At 52.4% G+C, this 12,702-nt stretch overlaps 1 protein-coding gene across 4 annotated transcripts in view; it reads left to right on the forward strand.

Moving 5' to 3' along the window:
• The first annotated feature begins 7,546 nt into the window (after positions 1-7,546).
• Tspan18 (tetraspanin 18) overlaps positions 7,547-12,702 on the forward strand; it is a 166,868-nt gene continuing 161,712 nt past the window's right edge. For 3 of the 4 annotated variants that reach the window (XM_074044662.1, XM_074044660.1, XM_074044659.1), the window contains exon 1: positions 7,547-7,704. The gene's annotated coding sequence lies outside the window, so the exon portion shown is untranslated. Of the gene's footprint in view, positions 7,705-8,180; positions 8,623-12,702 lie in introns of those variants that run through there. The other variant, XM_074044661.1, reaches the window with a different exon arrangement.

Genomic DNA, 12,702 nt, shown 5'->3' on the forward strand with positions numbered 1-12,702 from the left:
AGTGCTAATCTAGTATAGTTAATAGCACAAGAGGGAGCCCTAATTTTTTTTTTCTTCGAGGTGCTGAGCATCAAACCCAGCTACATCCCCAGTCCCCCCCTAAATAACTGAACAAATGAGTGAAAGCTCGGATTTGAGGGCTCATATGCCAGAATGTGGCCCAATGTCTGATAAAACGGGCTGCCCAGTAGCCTAGAGGATAAAAAAAAAATTGGGGTGTGGGGCCAGAGAGGAAATGCTATCTGACATTTTTCCCTTTAGAGAATTTAACCTCTTAATTCTGTTTTTTAAAGCTAATATTTATTGGTCATTTGCTTCATTCCTTCATTCACTAAATGTTTACCAAGCCCCTTCCAGCAGCTAAGCATTGTGAACTGAGTGCTGGTCGAATACGGCTGGTCCAACACGGCTGGCTCCTGCCCCTGTGGGTGCTAGCTGCAAGGTGGGCTGGGACTGAGTGGGGACCTTCTGAAGGGACCCAGGGTCTTGTAGCAAATCCAGTGTCTTAAAAATGGAGCCACTGAGCAAGCATTCTCGGGGAGCTTGATGGAGGCCACTGTTTGTGCTGGGGAAGCATATTCAAAAACTGCACATGGGGACTTTCATCCACCTTATAATTGGCTCTGGCTCGTCTGTAGCTGGGGATAAATCAGGATAAGCCTGTCTCTAAGTTTATTAGAGGTTTATGTATTTGGAATAAAAAGCAAGCAGTGGGCGGGCAGTTGCAGACAGAGCAAAACCCAGGAGGAAGAAGAACTGGGAGAGAAGTGGACATCTGGACTCATGGGCTTGACCCTAGGTCACCATCAGAGGACCAGGCTCTCTCCCACTCCGATCTTTGAGGTTCCTCATCTGGGTGAAATCACATGTGATCCGTTGTAAAATAATCCCCGTTCCTCTCCTCTGGGAGCCCTCCCTCCCAGTCTGTGTGTCAGAATCCAAGCCGAGGTCAGCAGGCAGCGCTGTGCAAAACAAGCCAAGGTCAAAGGCAAGCTGATCACAGTCCAGGCTCGTTAACACAGGAACGAGATCTGCTCTGGATGTTTGTGGTGAGTGGCTTGAGGGTCAGTTCACAGACTGGCACGTGAACTTGCTGTTCCCATTAAGCAAATCAGGGTAGATGTGAACATTAATTTGGCTAAGTGAATCAGTCTCACTCGAAAAAATAAAGACGCCATTAAGCTGAGAGGACATGTGTACACACACAGGCACACACGCGCACACACCTTCCATCTGGGGTAGTAAGCCCCACAGTGGGAATTTTGATCTCCATGCTCCAAAGGCAGCTTGACTCTTCACCCACAGGTGGGAGTCTCTCATTTAACAGACAGAAGTGTAAGTAACGGGACAAATCTGTAACAGGCAGCAAGAGAAAGGGGAGAGAGGATCTGGATCCTGTGGCACATTGCACAGTGTAAATTCCAGCTCTCCCTCTTAGCTAGATGGTGTTTGATGACTCTGTCACTGTTTTCTCATCTGTAAAATGGGGATGGTCTGGTGGTTAATATTCAGACTTACTTAGGAAAGCCTGGCATGCAGGAAGATCACTGTGATCTTAGTTAAGGAAACTGTTCCTGAGGACTGCAGGAAACTCTGGAGTTCCCCTGCTTTATTATTTGCACGTGTGACAGGGTGCACAGAGCACACTCAACAGTGCGAATCTGGAGTGGTGTCATTTCCTTTGAGTTTAATCAGCTCAGAGTGTGCATTTGGGATGTAGAGGCTCTGTCGGAGAGAGGGGTGGATTAGTTTGCCAGGGCTGTCCTAATGAAGAACCACCAAGCAGACGGTTCAGAAGAACAGACAGTTAGCTGGGCATGGTGGTGCATACCTGTAATCCCAGCACTCAGGAGGCAGAGAGGAGGATGGAGAGTTTGAGGCCAGCCTGATCTACTCAGAGAGACACTGTCTCAAAAAACCAGTTGTAGCCTCACGTTTAGGAAGCTGGAAGTCTAGAATAGAGGTGTTGGCAGGGCTCCACTCCCTCTGAGCCCCAGGAGACTCCGTCCTGGCCTCTGGCTGACTTTTGGTGGTGGAGAGTGTCCTGGGCCTTCCTTGGCTCACTGCCAGCCCACTCCAGGCTCTGCCTCCATCTTCACCTGGCTGTTCCCATGTGTCTTCACACTGTCATTGTTTGGGTCTGACTCTGTGTCCAAATTCCCCTCTTTGGTAAGGACCACTTACACTGGATTAGGGTTTCAACTTTTATTTTAAATAAGAATTTTAATATATATCCAAGCAACTCTGCATACACGTTGAAACCTCCAGGTTCAAAATAGGGCATCATCTTAACCTTAGTTCCAAATAAGGCCCAAGTCCCCAGTCACAGGTGCTAGAGTTAGGAGCCCAGCATGTCAGGGGACATAATTCCACCCATAGCAGGAGAGGGAGGTGAGGCAGAGAGAACAGAGCAGGCTGGGGAGAGGAGAGAGAGGAGCCAGTTGTGTGATGCCTAGGTGACATGAGCCAGAGGGGACAGTGGGGCGGATCTGTCCTTGAGCCTAGAGACAGCCGGCTGGGACCTGGACTACCTCACACCCTGCGCCCCCTGCACTCAGTGTCAAGGCTGACCTTAGCATCAATGACAAGGGTGTGACCAGCCTTCATATCACCCAGCACACCCAGCTCTCTGAGCACCCTGTGTTACTATGGGTGGCTTAGCTTCCCAGCAGGCAGCCCTTACTGGCTCAAGGGGACCTGTAAAGCCAATCACCTGCCATTTCTCAAAAGCAGGGCCACAGCAGTCAGAACATCGGGTTTTTTCTGGCTTTACTTGTAGGGCCCATGACTCTCTCTGCATCTGAGCAACGGTGTTGATGTTTCTGAGAGAAAGCTTAGAGTTCCAGTGCTCTATTTACTGGGGGTCTTTGGAGGTCTTGCTGAATTTCCCTTTTTGCAGAACAGGTTTCCTGACCCTCCCTCCCCCATTGGGCTGTTTTTGAGGTTTAAGTGAGCTGATAGGCCTTTAAAGGTCTTACATAGTGCCTGGCATACAGTAGGTATTCTTTGTGCTGAAGAGGAGGAGTCTAAAGAACAGAGAGGCCAAGTAACCTGCATGAAGACACACAGCTGGTGAGTGAAGGAGCTAGACTTTGACTGAGACCATCTAACTCACAATCTGAGCTTCAACCTAAGTAAGCACTCCAAAAGGAGTGGTTAGTAGTATTTTGTTAGGTACTATAAGTTAAGAGAAAAAACAAAAGAGGATGAAGTGCAGCAGGCTTCTCATAGGCAGGGGCTCTCCTCCACTTTCTGGAGAGGCCAGCCACAAAGCCCAGGGGGGAAGCTAGACCCCAGGCCCCTCCTGGCAGAGTCTCCAGACTCTACCTCTTTCCTGTAGTATACGTGTATGTGCGTGTACAAGTGTGTCTGTGCATGTGTGTGTGTGCATGTGAGTGAGTGAGTGTGTGTGTGTTTGAACACCATCCTCGCACAGCTGGAAGCACTCCTGGGGTTGGAGGAGGAGATGGCAGGCCCAGGACCCTGTGCTGAAAACAAAGGAGCTGGCCCTGCTGGTGGGGAGTTTGTCAGGAGGAGAAAAAGAGCAAGTGAAGGTATTGCAATGGCTTCAGGCTCTGAAGAGTCAAGAGCGTACCCTGCCAACCCTCTAAGGATGTTCCCAGGATTTGTGAATTTATTTCTGTGAAAGTCATCACAAAGATAAACAAATGTAATCACTCTCAGTTGTACATTTAATGAACTGTCAATTTTTGGAAATGATTGCAAATTATGCCTAAAAGGAGACAATTCAGGAAAAAAAATCAAGGAGGCAATGATTAAACATTTAAAATGCAGACTGCCTTGCAAAGCTATGTTGTCAGGTCATCGTGCCTGGGATGAGGGGAGGACCTGCCCTAGCTGGCATCCTATACCGCTGTGTGCCAGAACTTCCATGAGAACCTTCTGGCCACCCAATGCCAGAGGCACAGCTCCGATGCGCACTTTTGGAAAGATCGGTATTTGAGTGGCTGGCTCCAGGTGGCACAGCTGGGCGGTGGAATGCGAAATCTCTTTGAGTGCCACCTCTGCCCCAGGTACCAAAGACCTGGAGCAGACGACATTTGTTAGCTACCTTTCTAGTGGTTTCAAATGCTTTTTAAGTGAAGGACATTTTCTCCTTGAAATCTGAAGTGGGACCCATGACACAAAATTGGTGACAAGGGGACCTGTTTCTGCCAGAGCTTGGAGGACATTTCTCTTTCTCTCCCATAGTCCTTAGGGTACATGGAGCAGGACCTGCCAGCTCCATCGGAACCCACTGGTCTTGTACATGTGTTTCATTTTACAGGTGGGCACACTGAGGCCCACAGGGGAAGGGAACCACCAAGATAGGTAGGATTGGAACTCAGAACTTGGGACTCCTGGTCTACCTTAGTGTTCCTAGGATGCCATGTGCAAATGCTCACCGGCGGTGTCCTGTGCCCAGTGACTGAGGCACAGCACCTAGACTACCAAGCAATAGCCAGTTCTGGCAAATTTGGGGGTTTGGGGCCAATTTAACCTTTTGTCCTTTTTCTTTTTCCAGGTACTGAAGAAAATGAAGTCTAACTTAGAAGAAGGCTGTGTGTTTTCAAAAGAATCATTTTTACCAGGTCTCCAAAACTGGAGGTGTTGAGAGGCCCCTGCCCTGGAAGTCAGGAGGCTGTGGGCTCAACACCCAGCTCTCCAACCATGGTGACCTGGTCCAAGATTTTCCCTTGATTTCCCTCTCTGTACAACTAAATGGGTAACTTGCAATGAATTCTCCCCAAGGTTCCTTCTGGAATGGGCAAATGGGGCATTCCAGTGGCCTCCTGGGCCAGAGCACTTCTGGATCAATGCCAACCTAGAATCCAATGGGTCAGGACTGGCCTTCCCCTCCTCTCTCCTGAGGACTGTGGATCCACGAAGCACCGACACTTTCTCTGCCCCCCTCCAGCCCCTCCTTGAGGAAGCTTTGCCTCTTTTGTTTCCTGTCCTGCAGCCCTGTGTCCTTTCTGACTTTCATCACGGGCTATTTAAGGGAGTTCTCTCTCTCTTTTGTTTTGTTTTGCAATACTCAGGGTCTTGTGCTTGCTAAGCAAGCACTCTATCACTTGAGCCACACCCCCAGCCCTTGTTGCTTTAGTTCATTTAATTTTTTCATATAGGGTCTCACCACACTTTTGCCCAAGCCAGCCTCTGACTGTGTTCCTTTGCCTAGCTGGGATTATAGAAGTGAGCCATGGCACCCAGCCTAGTTAAAGGAATTCTATAGACCATTTGCCCAAGCCCCCATTTTACAGGTGGAAACACTGAGGCCAGAGAAGGGCACAATTTCCTTAAGGTCACCTTTGTGAGTGGGGGCATGTTCTCTCTGCAACAGAGGTTGACCTTATCTTGTGCAGTACTGAATTCTCTGGGTCCCTAACTTTTGAAAAAAAAAAAAGTACTTTTTTGCCTAATCTACCTAGAGACATGTTTCCAGATTGTGGGGTATCACAGGTTGGCCGCTCATATGTCTCCAAACCCTTTCTGGTCTTGTTAATCTTCCTTTTTGAGAGAGTGGGTCCTGGAGCTGGCTTAGCTCCTTCCTCTGACAGCAATTGGTATCTCGTTACAATTTCTTTTATTGTGGTTAAAGATACATTGTTAGAATTTAATAACATTGTTTTATTTTCATTGTCTTTATTTTTATGGCAACCTTCTATTTATAGTAATTCATGGGTTTTCCATTTATGGTAATGATATAACATTTTTAAAAACAAGTTCATTTAAGTAAAAGGAAAAATAAACTAAGCCGATTTAAAGAACGCTATTAAGCAGACACAGGCACTGGGACAGCCATGCTCAGAAGAGGCCTTGAACTCTGCCTTGAAGCCGGAGTTATTCTCCAAGCTGTGGGGGGAGGAGGGTGCAGTGCCTTCTGGTGCCAGCTTCTTCCAGTCGTAGCTCCTTCCTCCATCCCTCCCCCAAGCCCCAGGCTTACTTTTTGTCCTCTTTAAAAGTGTCACCTCCTGTCCAAAGAGGCCCACCAGCCTTTTAGCAGAATTGGGGGCCCAGGATCTGTGGGGTTTCTCAGCGAAAGGGGTGGCCTCTCCCTTTTGACCCTGCTTTGCAGCTGGAGGAGGTGAATGTGGACCTTGTCTACATTTTTACAGAAATTCCACTCTTTTTTTTTTCCCCATGGCACTGGGGTTCAAACTCAGGGCCTCACTCTTGCTAGGCAGGTGCTCTTGCCACTCCAACAGCCCAGAAATTCCACTCTTAGAGATTCTTTCCCCCAGGGGAAGTGGTGCTAAGGGAGTCCAGGACTTCTCCCAGCTGCATCACCCTAGCAGCCCCTCCTCAACCTATCCAGTGGCTTCATGAAGTGGCTGGAAGGACCAGCCATCCCCTAAATCCTTAGGACATACCCATGTCCTGGAAGGTGGACAAGGAAAGGCAGCCTTCCTGCCCCTCAAAACACTGCCCTGTGACCTGACACCACCAACATTCATATCTGAGACAGGAGTAGCTTCAACACTCCATCAGTCACTCACTCCGTAGTGAGAATCAGATGGTCATGCTACTACAGAGCAAGTGTGTGCATGTCCAGCGTCCGAGTGGAAGCTTCTGAGCTAGGACTCAAAAGAGAGTTACCAAAGAGAAGTGGGCTGGGTGGCTACTGGGCACTTTCGCTTCGGCTGCCTGCTCCCATCGGCTTGCTTGTGGGCTTTGTCTGGGGGCAGAGCCGGGGTGGGGGTGGAGTGCTGTGTGACAGGGGAGGCTCGGAGGTTAAGAGTCTCAGTGAAGTCCTGTGCCAGGGCTGGGTCAGGAATGTGACTGTGGAGTAGTAGGAAAAGGAAGAGATAAGGTCCCCAAGAACCCAGGTCCTGAGAGGCACAGGTCTGGCCCAAGAATTCAGTCTTTTGCATCTGGTGTGTGTGGGGCGGGGTGTTGTGGGGCGGGGGCTCAGACTCCTTTCAGAGCAGCCCCAGAAGTCTCAGCCTGAGGAGGGCTCATTCCCCAGGCTCTCAACAGGTAGTCCCTTGGCAGGAGAAAGCCTGGCAGCAAGGTCACGATGGCAGACCCCAGTCCCTCGCCCTGCAGTCGGGTCCGGGTAGGGGCAGCGTGCAAGTCTCCCCCTCTCCCCAAATAAACTTCCCTCCGGATCCAGAGTGCCATTCTCCCCAACCGATCTCAATTCCGACGAAACGAGGGCCCAGGATCGGCGCGGAGCAGGGGCGGGTGGTGGCCCGGAAGATGGGCCGAGGGTGGCCCCAGGGCCTGGTTGCTGACCGGGGCCAGGAGGGGGCGAGGGGAAGGGGACCGACGAGACGCGTCTTCCCGGCGGCCGCCACGGCCGCGGCGCGGCGACGACTGGAGCGGGAGGGGAGGAGGTTTGGGGCGGAGGGAGCGGGGAGGGCGGGACGGAGGTGGCGGGGAGGTGGGGCCGGGCGGCGGGCGAGCGGGCGGCTGCAGCTGCCGCCGGCGTCTCGGGGGCTCCAGGCTGCGGGCGGACGCAGCGCCGAGAGATCCATAGCCGAACCGCGCGAGGCCGCTCGAGCCCCGGCCCCGGCCCCGGACCCCGCCCCGGCCCCGGCCCGGAGCGAGCGCCACCGCATCGCGCCGCGCGTCCCCGGACATCGCCGCCGCCGGGAGTTGCTGCCCGCGCCGAGCAAGTTGCGAGCGCGCTCCGCCCGGGGAAAGTTTCCCCCCGTGGCCGCCGGCGGAGTTGGCGCGGGCTCCGGCCGCCTCTGGAAGGTAGGGCTCGCCCCGTGCCCTCCGTGCGCTCCGTGCGCCCCGCCGCCGCGGCCGGTCCGCAGATCCGTGCGCTCCCCCGGAGAGTGTGCGGCACGGGGAGCGGGTGGGACCGGGATCCCGGGCCGGGCCGGGCAAGTTCTGCTCCAACTAGCATCGGGGGCGGGTCGGGGGGGGGGACGCGCTCGCTCCAACCTTCCCCAGCGCGCCCAGGGCCGCGGACTTCGCCCAGGACAGGTGCAGCGACCGATCCGTGCCGTGCGATCCCGGCGGGGCAGTGAGGGGCTCAGGGGATCACGGGGTGGCAGGTGTGATTTCAAGATTTGGGGTTTAGCCCATGGCTGTACTCGGTGGGAAGGGGTGCGTGCCCCGCGCCACCCTCTGGGAGGACAGTAGGGACTAGGGACTCAGAGCCGGGGTCGGGCGGGGATGATCGATCGCTGGGCCCCGCAGGGGCGCTGAGCGCGCGCCGCCCTCTGGGTCCCTGGCGGCGGGGCAGGGCGGGCGCGCCTCGCTTTCCTCCCGCGCCCGGGTTTCTGCCTCCGAGTGTGCGGCTTGGGAAAGCAAGGAAAACGCGGGGCGCTGGGCGGTTCCGAAGCTGGGCCTGGCAGCTCATAGGGGGTGTGGTGGAGTCGGTTGCGAGGGTTATTGGGCTCTGTGGGCGCGCGCGGGCTCGGGTCCTGCCTGGACTGAGGTCAGTGTCCCCGCCAGGAGGCGCCCTTCCCCGGCCCGCTCGCTGGCCCTTCGCAGACAACCACCCCAAATTAGCGACCTAGGAATCACAGATCCTACCCTAGCCCCTCCCAATCCACGCGGAGTCTGCCCCGGAGGAGCACCCCACCCTGCCCCAGCGGACTGTGGGGAGAGCCCAGTGTGAGGCTGAGGGCCGCAGTTATTGCTGGAAGGATCCGCCATCAGGAGGTGGGTTTTTTTTCTTGGGGGTTGGCAAAGGTGATGGTTGAGTAAAAAATGCACTCCCAGAAAAATAAAAAACGAGAGAAGCTTTATGTAAACAGCGAATTAGTGAGGGGTTGGAACACTAACTTTGGGGGGTTTCTGGAAGTTACTGGTACCCAGGCTGTAGAACACACCCTTCTGTAAAAAAGCCACACCTAGCCAGATCTCTAGGTGTGGGCAGGATGAGAGTCTTGCAGTGTATCCACTCTTGTGCATCCTCTTTCTGAGCACAGGGGGACACAGGGTGGGGTGGTGGGGGGAAGTGCAGGCAAAAGTATTAAATTCCTCAGCAGCAAGTAACAAGACCCCCCCGCCATGGGCTCCCTCTGTGTCTTCAGTCCCCAGGGCACATTAGTCTGGTCACTTCACAAGTACTGGTGGGACCATGCTCTGTGTCACTCTGGTCTCCCCTAGGCCCCTGTGTGTTGGGTCAGTGTGGCTGTGTAATTGTCATCTTGGTCATGTGTAGGAGTGTTGGACATTGAAGGGACCGGGGAGGGACTGTTGCCTCATCTTTCTCTCTGATTCCCACTCTCCTCCCTGAATCCCAAGACAGAACAAATGAGCAAATCAAAGGCCAGTGCATTGGCCTCCTAGTGGCCCCACTAGCAATATGTGCTCGTGGGATAGCCTCCTCCCCTGTGTCCTCAGAATGACCACAGGTGATGGAAATGGGGTGGTCCCTAGGAGACAGATGGGACCCTACATTAAATGCAGGTGCCAAATGTTTTCCTTGAATGACACAAAACAAAATGCTGGAGGACAAAGTCCCCGTCACCAAGATCAACGTGGTTTCTATTTTGAATAGGCCTGGGAGAGGAAAGAGGAAAGGGTGGGGGAAAGCTGGTGTCTCTGGATATGTCTTTAAAATATTCCAGGGGTCCAGAAAACAAAAGGAGTGTTTTGTTTGGTTTTGCTTTTTAATGACTCTTGTTTTTCTGAGGAGGGAGGGAAGCCTGGGAGAACAGCCCCACCTTGGAGCATGGGTGTGAGCCTGGAACTTCTAGATGACCAAAGCCTCTGTGCCCTGCTCCTTCTCTCTGCCCCCTACCCACACCTACCTGTCCCAAACTGAAGAGAGCATTCAGGCCCCTTAGGGTTGCCAGTGTTTGAGTTCCTGCCTCATGTGACTTCCAGGCAAACACTCTGATTCAGCAGAAGTCCAAGCCTGGGGTGCTCTGTTTTCCTGCCTCCTGTGTCCCCAGCTCCAAAATGACAGCTGATCAACACAGGTGCTAGGCCATTTTCTAGAAGCAGAAGTTAGTTTGGACATGAATATATGACATCTTGGCTGACTCTAGGAAAGACCCCTTGCCTTTAAAAAGTATTCACATAAGCCAGCAAATAGCAGCCCAAGTTACTGAATACAGTTTTAATGGTCTGGGAGTGGGATGGAGGATGGGGTTCTGGATGTTTGGAGGTTCATGGAAACAAGGGATTATGGGGAATTGTGGGAGGGGGCCAGGTGGAGGGGAAACAGCTGGTCATTCAGATCATCAGCGTGGCCTGGGGTGAGTCACTTCCGATCTGGATCCCGCTTACCCGCTCTGTAAAGGAGGCTGTTGCTTTTCTCTGGATGCCTGTCCGACCCCACTCCTCCCTGGGAGGAGGCGAAGTCTGTGGCTGGACCGCACATTTGAGGGTCCCCTCTCTTTCCAGAGGGCTGCTTTTCTGGCCTGTCTCATCAACCATAGAGAAGGGAAACCAGAAACATTTGTTCCTGCTCGGCTGGGACGCAGCACGGGGAGGTGGCTTGGAAACCAGCACTAGTCCCACAGAGCAGATGACGCCTGCTGATCAGGCAATCCTACAATTTCATGCCGCTTAGCAAATGTGCCAGCCTGGGCTCCTCCTGCTGCCCAGGCTGGCACCTTGGACCCCCATCAGTGCTCCATTTGATGGCGTGGGGCAGATAACAAAACTCGTTTAAAAAGAGGCAGGCAGAACTGAGCCCTTGTGTTTGTGGCTAGCAAACAAGGATTTCATTGGGCACTTGTTTTTTTACCATCCAGCTGTTACTCCTTGTCTGCACCCAAGACTGCTGGGTTAATTAGTGAATTAAGCAACTTGGAAATAAGCAGAAACATGTTCACTGGTCGCAGGCAGGTGTGCACACATGGGCAGGCAACAGGATGAAGTGAAAAGGTGCAGAACCAGGAGTTAGGGACATTGTGTTCTAGCCCTTAATGTGTTACAGATGTAGCTGGGTGACCTTCACCGAGTTGCTGACCCTCTCTGAGCCTCAGGTTTCCTAGTTTTTTTTTTGTGGTCCTGGGGTTTGAACTCAGGGCCTCACACTTGCCAGACAGGCTCCTCTCTACCACTTGAGGACTCCACCAGTCCTTTTTGTGTTGGATATTTTTGAGATAGGGTCTCTAGAACTATTTGCCTGGGCTGGCTTTGAACTGTGATCCTCTTAATCTCTGCCTTCTGAGTAGCTAGGTTTGTAGTCTTGAGCCACTGATGCCTGGATCCCTAGTTCTTTAGAGGAAATATCACATGGAGATTAGACTGCCTGGGCTCCAGTGCTGCCTATCTGACTTAATAGTTATGTGATCTTAGACCATTCCACCTGTGGAACCTCAGTTTCCTGATCTGTAAAATGGGACTGTCAGCTTGTTGGGAATCATCGATGAGAAAACACTTAGTGCAGTGCTTAGCACACACTAAGCATTAAAATGATAAATGCTCATCATTTTAACTACCACTGTTATTGTAAAATAACAGAGTAATATCAGAGGGTCATCTTTGATCCTTTCCAACATTCTGGGGCATGGTATTGTGTGCATGTGTGTCAAGATTTGCTTTTGGGGTAGAAGAGATAGGTGAAGAAGTTGTTTTTTAGGGTCTTTTCTTCCTTTCTGTGTCTCATGGAAACTCCATCCCTGTGGCAGGAACCACAGTTTGATGTACCAACAACATCCTGGCCCCTGGCATTCAGGATGACATCCCATCAGCAGTATGTATCTATTCTTTCCTCCTTTTGTCTCCTACCCTCACTCCAGTGCAAAGACCACAGGTGCAGGTAGTGAGTTTAAGCTGATAAGCAGCTCCCAGTTCTCCTGAATCAAAGACACTTTGAACTTCAAATGAAGGCTGGTGCTCTGCTGTGTTGTGTTTCAGCCTGGCCAGCTCTGATTCCTTCTTTGTGCTCTGGCCTTGGACGTGGGCTGGGCCAGGTCTGAAGTCTAAGGCTGTCCTGGCTGTGGCAGCCTCTGCCTCTTCTCCCTCTGGGAAGGCTGTTGCTCTGAGCCATCTTGGCAATGTCTGAGGGCAGACATTTTGGGATTGCTCTCTGCGGAACATGAACTGGACAGCACTTCATCCTTATCTCCACTCACAAGTGTGATTCAGACATCATCCTCACTTTACAGATTAGAGAGCGGGGCTCAAAAAACTGAGCCCACCAGGAGCAGGACTGGGATTTGATCCTGCGTTGACCTGGTTCTCTGTCCTGTCTGCTAAACTGTGATTTAGCTCAAATAGCGATTTGGGCTTCTGTCAAAACTTCGTGGGCCCCAAAGCCCCAGGAAAGCCCTCTAAGATTTGGCCAGGCCTCTCCTCCCCACTTTTGATCATTGTCTAGCTCAGGGCACCTTTGCCAGTCCCTCTTTTACCTGCATCCATTGCTCAGCCATCTTGGGGGACAGGGCAGGGTGAGAGGTTCTGGGGACATGACAACATGCAAGAGGGAAGTGACCCTATGAAGCAGCAAAAGCTTGTTATGGGGAGAGGCACACACATCGTCCCAGACCTGGATTTAAATCTTGTTTGCGAGCATGGGCTCTGATTCCTTTTTAGCCAACATGAGAAGCATAGCCTCCATGACAGTGCCAGGCTGACTGCCACTAGCTGCCACTGCACAAGCCCCGAACCTCAGTGGTTTAACACAGCAGCTTCCTTTCACTCACGCTCCTTGTGCTCCACCCCAGGGCTCAGGAACCCAGGTGGATGCCATCTTTGTGACTGTACCTTTGGAAGCACGTGGCATGGAGAGCCAGGAAAGCCACATCAACATTGCTTGCTTCTACCTGGAGGTGATAC

Source organism: Castor canadensis, chromosome 1 (genome assembly GCF_047511655.1).
Source record: "Castor canadensis chromosome 1, mCasCan1.hap1v2, whole genome shotgun sequence".
Lineage (NCBI taxonomy): Eukaryota > Metazoa > Chordata > Mammalia > Rodentia > Castoridae > Castor > Castor canadensis.